The sequence below is a fragment of the Peromyscus leucopus genome, chromosome X (genome assembly GCF_004664715.2).
Source record: "Peromyscus leucopus breed LL Stock chromosome X, UCI_PerLeu_2.1, whole genome shotgun sequence".
NCBI lineage: Eukaryota > Metazoa > Chordata > Mammalia > Rodentia > Cricetidae > Peromyscus > Peromyscus leucopus.
Window position 1 is genome coordinate 19,675,792 of NC_051083.1, and position 8,706 is coordinate 19,684,497.

An 8,706-nucleotide genomic window follows, 5' to 3' on the forward strand; every position below is an offset into this window, starting at 1 on the left:
CTGAAGACACAGACAGGAATCACCGTGTTGCATTTTGGTTCATGGGGGACAGTAGAGACTACCCAGATCAGTCCTGAGAGGATAGACATCCATCTGGAGGATGGCGGGGTGGGGGCTTTATGTACCTTCAGGAACTCTGGTGTCCTGAGAGACAGTTTAATTCCCAAGTTATAATAGTGACTTCCTGAACCACCTTGTGACAAGCAGAATGGAGATGATTGTCGTGCAGATAAGAGCTGAGTAAGACTTCTTCCTTACATACATAAAATTTGGGTTTCTTTCTCTTTCAATAATTACTTAGTCTATGAATTGATAGAAATAGGAGCTAACTTAATGGTTCAGCTTCTGTGAGTATTTCCTAATAAGCACATTTCCTGTCATGTATTAGAGCAGACAAATAGAAGCACCAGGAGACTACAGACATGCCCACACTCATGTATAAAGACAGATTTTAAACAAAAGCACAGGCCTTTTAGCTCTAGCCTGGATGGATTACTTCACTCATTAGTTAGATTGCTTCAAAACCACACAGGGTCTTTCCATTGATCTGGAGGGCTCCCCATAACTAGATGGCAAGTTTCTGTTGCTGAAAACACCACACATTTTGTTTGCAGGATACAGAGAACCCAATCTTGATGAAAAGGAAGCTCTCCTTGCTAAATACCCCACAGCAGACCAGGAGGCACAATGCAGGTTGTTTGGGAGGCTGAGGGTGAGATTAAGAAGACATTAGTAGTCTATCCTGCACTGTACCTTGCATTCGACCACAGTGACCTGCCAAGGCAGAGGGTGTATGTAACATTGGTGCCATTGTTTATGGGGGTAATCAACCACACTCTTGGTTGCATTGAAAGCATGCTCTACAGGAGGAAATTCATGCCTGGGACTGTATGTAAACTAGCTTCAGAACCATGACCAAGGAAATCATAGGCCTCAAGGGAGAACCTATTGATGTTGCTTTTAAAGGCATTCTGTTACCTCCCTGCCCACTAAAAATGCATCTGTCTATCCCGATATTTGTGCTGCTCTCACACTGTGGCAATGGGTACTGCTTGATGGACAGACACATCCCTCTTCAAAGTGTGGAGAATGACAGACTCTGAGTGCTCGGTCACACAGAGAGAGGACACCTACATAAAACCTGCACCACACCCCACCTAACCAAACACCCAAGGGCCAGGAAACAGCCCAGAAGACCTGCCAGAAAGGCTTTATGAGCCAGAGAACAGGGAGGGGTGCTTTGAAAGGTTGTCCTCTGGACATGACATGGCCTTTGCCCACCTACATGGAACCAGGACAAGATCAAGCCAGTTAAGAATTCCAGCACATCGGGGGAGGGACTCCATCCCTAGACTAGCAGATATTGGCAACTGAGCGCTGGTGTGGATAGGGAGAGTCAGTTTCCTTTGGAATGGGGCCTTTGGAAGGTTGTCAGTGCCCCAGTGGATGACCCCAAATCTCTGAGCATAAGGGCAGCATGAGCTGCACTCAATGGACAAAATGAATGAATGATTAAATAAGAAAATGAGCATTAAGTCAGTAAAGACTCTTGAAGTTGTGGTGGAGATGGGATGGCATTGGTATCTTTACCACAATAGTTTCTCTTGGTTCTTTTTGTTTGTTTGTTTGTTTGTTTTTTCCAGACAGGGTTTCTCTGTGTAATTTTACTGCCTGTCCTGGATCTCTCTGTGTAGAAAAGGCTGGCCTCGAACTCACAGAGATCCACCTGGCTCTGCCTCCCGAGTGCTGGAATTAAGGGCCTGTGCCACCACTTCCCTGCTGCTCTGGGTCTTAAACATTGTTACAGCTTACAACCCTGTCTGCTCTCAGATCCTCTCAAATGACAAACTGCTGTCAGCCAGCATTTACATGAACTCTCAAACTACTAGAGTGTTACGGACATTACAACTTCAACAAAAGTCGGCACATGGCAAGGGATTGAAGCCCATCGCTCACTACTACTGCATTTGCAATTGCACAGATATGAAGACACAAATTATGCACATTGACTCTTGCATTTCAAGTATATATTCCAGTGGGACTGAGAGGCGATCACTTACATGGGTAAAGGGTCTTCAGTCCCTTCCACTTTAGCCACTAAATTTGAAGTAACTGTGTTAATTCTACAGTCTATTTACATCGTTTCCTCCCTATGTAGAAATCAGGAGCCTGGAGGAAGGGAGTCACTTTCAGCAGGGGAATTTCTGGGTCCCGTTCAGGCTGAGTGCTAGCCTTCTGGTTCTGAGGATGTGTCTGTGCAAGCTGGGTGCTGCTTCCTTATTGGACTGCTACTTTTCTGAACATGTGGCTACATGAAGAGAGTTCAGCATTAACTTGAGGTGATCTGCAGTGTGAGTGTCCAGTGTGAAATTCACTATTGCAACAGGCTTTAATATACTTCATCAGAAGCTGTCTGTGGGCTGAGTGGTACTCCAGCCTCAAATTTAGTGTTTCAAAGTTCCAAACTTTCCTAGCTGTCATTAGTCATGATTAGGCCATACTGCATTGGGGCAGACTCCAATACCAACTCAACTGTCCTCTTCATGGAAGCATGGAGGGCACCCAGTGACAGATAGGGAAGCAGAGGAACGCACTGGGAAAGTAAAAACTGATTTCAGGTGGAAGCACCTCCCAGGTCAGGAGCAGCAAGGATGACTGCTGGAACCCAGGACGCGGTCTCTCTAGGGGTTTAGAGGACTCACCTTCCTGCCAACACCTTTCTATTACACTCCCCACGTCTAGAACAGTGGCAGAACACTATCTAGTGTTTTCCTGAACTAACTCCACTTGTGAGCCTTTCTTAGAACCCTGGGGAGAAATGAGCACTCACCACTAAAAGAGTATTTGGAAGCACGACTCAAGGTCCTGTGTTCTTAGTAGATCACACATTGTATGTCTCAGACACTGGACTCTTACAGAATTGCCATCAAGAAGCACACACACACACACACACACACACACACACCTACACAAACACACACACACACACACAAACACACACACACACACACACACACACACACACACACTCCTTGAATGGATGTTATATCAAATAATAATGTGTAGAATTTCTACAATTTCTGTCCAGTCAGCCCATGGCCTTCTTGTGGCCTCCCTGTGTGTCTGTCCAGCCCACTTGTAGACTGAGCTACTCCAAATTCCCTTTCAGTTCATCAGGGTGAATGAGTTGTGCTCACCAAAACTTTGAGATGGCCCATGAACCCTGGCATGAGAATACTGGCTCACTAGGACAATGCTTTTTGGTTGAGGTGGTGGTAGTGTTTGTGTGGACCCAGTGTTGTGAGAGATTGTTTCAAGAAGCCTGAGTTGGCCTTGAAGTCACTATGCAGCTCAAATTCTGATCTTCCTGCCTCTGCTTCCCCAGAGCTGGGATTATAGGGGTGTGTCCCCATGCCAAGTTTACAATGTGCTTGTCAAGGTCCCTAGCAACTGAGCTCCGTTCTGATCTCCTCTGATACAGTGTTAACCTCTGCTAACACAGGACATGGGGATGGTTTGGGGTTTGGGGGTGCAGGTATGAGTCCATGTGGCATCTCTCAGTTAGACTGCAGTAAATTATCGCCTCCCTGCATTAACTGAGGCCTCCATATTGGGGGGCTAGAGCCCCCCACTGCAAACTTCCTACACATCCACTTACAACATTTTCATGAACATATGGTGAGTCAATCAGACTTAAACAGATTTCTCCCTGTGTGTCTCTGTCTGTGGCCCTGTATTCCTGCCTCTACCTCCCCCAAACACACCTCCACTCTCAGTCTCTGTTCTTTCACCCTCCAGCCCTCCTTCCTTCCCTAACTTACTTTTCCTCAAGCCTACCCACCTCCAGTGGATCCTGCTACAACTTCCTATGGGAGGAAAACATTTTGCCTTACTCTTTCACTGTTGGAGACTGAAGTCTGCTTCACAACAGCCTCCCCTCTCTTCCCCAGCATGCCACATCTCCTAAAGGGAACACACATACTGTCCACCCCTAGGGCTATTGGAAGACCAAAGATCCATGCAGAAGAATGGTAAACTGTGTTTCTCATATAAATATAGTGTCCCCATCATCCAGTTGCTTGTGGACATTGCCCAACGCTGGCAGCCACATCTGTGGGGACCATCATCATCACTGCTCCCTTTCTCACTAAACCAAGGCAGAGGCAGTGAGCTCACGAGGCCAGGTGGACACCTGGTATCCACTGGTCAAGATTTCCAGAAAAGCCTAAGCCCTGTAGGTCATGAGGCAATATGTAGCAGATCTGTGGAATTTTAAAGTGATATTTGAGCTGTCTGTTTGTCCCTAGAATTGAGGTAAAAGTCCTCTTGCATCCCATCATCACCACACCCCACGGGGAATATTTACCCTTAGGTCAGGGACAAGCAAAGTTTCCTAGTGATCCTGCTGGGATTTGTCACAGTCTGGTCCACTGAAGGGTCAGAAGGAAGCAAGCAAGGGCAGTTAGAACTGGTTTGTGTTTTCCAGAGAAATGTGCTCAGACAGAGATGTATGCACTGGGGAAGGTCGAACCCCGCCACATGGCAGTAAAAGGCACGTGGTCCTTCTGAGGCCCTTTGTGTCTGTTTGCTCACCTACTGAAAACAGGCTGACTAAGGCAAAAACGTGTGGAAAGACACACTTCAGATAGGAGAAGCAGTGATCTTCCAGAAGCATCCAGGGTCAACCACCAGGCTCATAAGTCAGGGAATCCTTAACTCCCCCTATCCCCCACCTGTCCTGCTAAACCAAGACCCTGTGCGATATCCTTCCCCCCTCGAAACAGCTTGTCTTTCCCACAACAAAGGAACGCATTTCGTTGTGAATCTGACAGGCACAGCACCCGCAGGAACAGGCATAGACCTTCACATCCCCTGAAAACCTTCCCTGGGACAACTGGGACTAGAGAGAGGAGTGGACTGGTGGTGATGGGGAGGAACCCCTGCTCATTTTCTTGACTATACTATGGTTCAGAGGGTATGTTTAAAAATGTCCTTATCTGTTTATTCCTGGAGGAAAGGATTTGATGTGTGTACTTGGCTCCTCAGCAGGGCCCAGGAGGCGGGGATGATGATGGAGGAAAGATGAAACAAGAATTGAAAAAAGTTAATGATTGCTGAAGCTGATGACTCTTGAGCCTAATGGGTACATGGAGTGCACTGATTACATTGTAGCACACTTTCTGCTTTCATGGGTTTGAAAATTTCCATAATAGATTATCAAAAAATTTTAAAACACTCAAATGCTCAGACTAGTGAGGGGCCGGCAGTGGCTGGGGGCCAGAAATCAGGACAGGAGAATAGCAAACTTGCCCTGTCGTGGGAACAACAGCAAATGGAACACAAACATATCCTGAGGACAGGTCTCTAGGCCTCCTTCCAAACACAGATGCCAGCACACAGAGGAAGCCACCCTCCACAGCCGAGAAGCCACACAGGGAAGGAAGGGAATGTCTTCCTAAGCTTTGATTGAGACCTTCTTATTTACATGGGATCCACTGATTGTCATTGCCTTTGAAGGACAAACAAGATATATATATATCATCATAATGTACGTCTCAGGGTAAGGCAATTGTCTGTGCTGTACTTTAACACACACGCACATGCACGCACGCACATGAATGCACACACTGTCACAGGAACCCGCAGTAAGAAAAAGCCAGGTGACAGAAATTTTTTTCTGAGTTTAGCAGAGAAACCATCAAGACACACATAGGTTTTTCAGGGTCACAAGGAAGGTATCCTTTTCCAAAATAGTCAGGACCCTTTTCAGGGCAACAGCAACTTAGTAAAGGATCCTTGCACCAGGAAGGTCCTTCTGGCTAACAGCTGCTCTGTCCCTGAAGACCCACTTCCTCCACAGAGGTGGGGGTGACAATCTTTCCAGAGTACAGAATCAAATACCATACCTAGGGGTGAGATGAGGTTCTTAGCACCTGAGTCAAATTCCCAGAGCCTGTGTATGTGGGAGGCACACTTAAGCGCTTGGGTAGATGGTGCTATGTGTGTGGCTGCATGTGTGTGTGGATGCATGTGTAAAGTCCAATTTTAAGAAGTGGAGATCAAAAACCTCCCTCTGTGGGAAATGAAGAGTTGGACGCATATTCACTCCACATCATCTGCCTTGTAATACAATCTACATACAACAGTAATCAGAGAGTTTGAGCTTCTTTGTTGCTCTTTAGTGGATGTCAGTATGCACATTTCTGCATTCAGAGAAATCACATTCTAACCCTAAGTCCACACCTATGAATATCATACACACCCCCATACGTGCCTGTGAAGAATGAAAGCAACAGGCACTCTCTTTTAAACAGTGAACGTATGTGATAAGTGTCCAAGTCGACCCCGGAAGTGTTGGTTATGTGTGAGAGTTTCCCCCTTTACGTCCCTCAGCTGTAAAAGCAGGCATGGGAGCGACTCCCACCCAGTTGCAGAAACACTGAGAATAGCACAGCTCGCTTTGCACACATGCACAAGGATTTGCAACAGGCCCTTGAACTCCACAGCATCCTGCTCCACAGGCCTGGTGGATTCTAACAGCAGGTTAGAGGCCTCAAGTCTCCAGTCACTCGAACACTGTGAGGTGGGTGGTGGACACAGCAGGTCAGGAGCCTGTGGTCCAGGGTTGAGACCTGACACCCAGGACACTTGCTCCTTCTAGCATCCAGCTCACGCACAGTGCCTCAGCTCATAATTTGTGCGCACACCAAAAACGAGGGTGGGGGTGGCAGAAACCTCATGGACAGGCAGTACAATCAATTGTGATGGAGAAGACTGAGAGGTAGAGAGAACCCATCCTGATTTCCACGACCATTTCCTCCTACTCCAATGGACCACATCACAGATGAAAATGGCAAAACCTTTGTGTCAGGTGTGGTGCGGAGGGGATGAGGGCCAATAACCACCATGGGACACCATAGTCCCCCTGAAAACAGAGGCCTCTGGGCTATCATAGACTGGTCACACTGGACCAAACCCCACTTTGTTCCTTTCCTACAACTGCTCTGTGGAAACAAGCAAAGTTTGCCTTCCTGAATCAGAAGATCAAAGAGAGACACTGCGGTCCTCGGCCATGATTGGAATCTTCCAGGCCCAGGGTTGCCCGGCAGCTCTAGTGGTGTTCCCCAGAACACACTGCACCTGCAGTGTACAGCAAGTCAATTGACTCACACCAACCTTGTTCCCCTAGCTTAGGATATTCATCTTGGAAGGCGGCAACAGTCTCCATCCCTCTGAAGACTGCCATGAACCCAGAAACACAGGGAGCTAAGGAATGCTAGGCATGAGCCTCTACACCTACCCAGCCCAACACTTGGAGAGAGAGAGAGAGAGAGAGAGAGAGAGAGAGAGAGAGAGAGAGAGAGAGAGAGAGAGAGGAGGACTGTGAGTTCAATACAGCTTAGGACACTCAGAATGCCATCTGCCTCAAAGAAAGAGCAGAGAGAAAGGATCCTCGATTCTTTGTCTCCAAGCAAGTGTGACTTTTCTCCTCCATATGCACACTGAAAAGACAGGGCCAATGTAAACCTGCCTGTTTCCATTCATTCTGCAGCTCCCCATTACAGAGCATTGAAAGATCTGATCCAGTAAACAGGATGCCCACCTTGTTCTCTGCACTGGTGGAAAGGGGTGGTAGGCCCTTCACTGTGTTTCCTTGGACCCCCCTCTCCATCCTATTGAATCATGTTTTGTTTGTTTGTTTGTTTTTCTTAACTCTGGATTTTGAGATTGACTTGTGATCTTGGCTCTTCTAGGACCTATTCTGGGATCTACCCCTCAGGCCTTAGGTAACTCCCACATCAATGAGAAGGAATTAATGGCCAGGGAGGGACATGGCTGGTGTTCCATCCCTCCCAACCTAGCCAGCAACAGACTTTCAGCGGAAAGTCTTTCTTTGAGTAGACACCTGGGGATGTTTGGTTGGCACAGACACGTAATCTTGGGAAGAGGTTGTGTAAATATTTCCCCAGCAGCCCTGGCTGCAATGTCAAAAGGGGTTTGATATGTTGTCCCCCCCAGGCCCCCCCGTCTTCTGATAGAGCCCCTCTTTTCTGACTTACGTGTTATGAGAAGGTTCACTAGCCCCTCTCTTCCGACTTACGTGTTATGAGAAGGTTCACTAGAGGATAAAATAAATCATTGCAGCTAGGTAGATCGGAGGGGAAATCAAAGAGGGATGTCAGAGTCCTGGAAAAACCTGAGTCTTTGGTATGAGTCCCCAAAGGTGTGGACTCAGTTGATAGTGCTGTTCCCATAGTCCTAGTTAGGGCAGGCCGAGGCTACAATCACCCCTCTGGGATGCTGGCCTGAGGGCATTGAGATCACTGTAGGAGAACAGACCCAGTTTGGCAGACTGAACAGTGTTAGGTTTCAGTAAGGAAGGTATTTTTCTGATGAAATTGTTAGATAAAGACTGGAGGACTCATTTCACCTGCAAGAGGCTATTCATATGCAGGTGTTTCATGCAATCAGTGGAATCAGAGATCGCCCCAAATCCTAAACCCTCCAGTCCCCCAGACCTGTTAGTGTAATTTTGGAAATCTTGTGCTATGTGCCTGCCTGTGGTTTTCCTACTTGGATCTATCCAAATGACATTTGTCTTCTGGTGATATATTACAGGCCAAGTTAAGGATTTTTTTCCCCATCCAGTTGCTTCCCAACATTTTTAAAGCAATGTAGCAATCACACCTTCTCCATGTTAAGTTA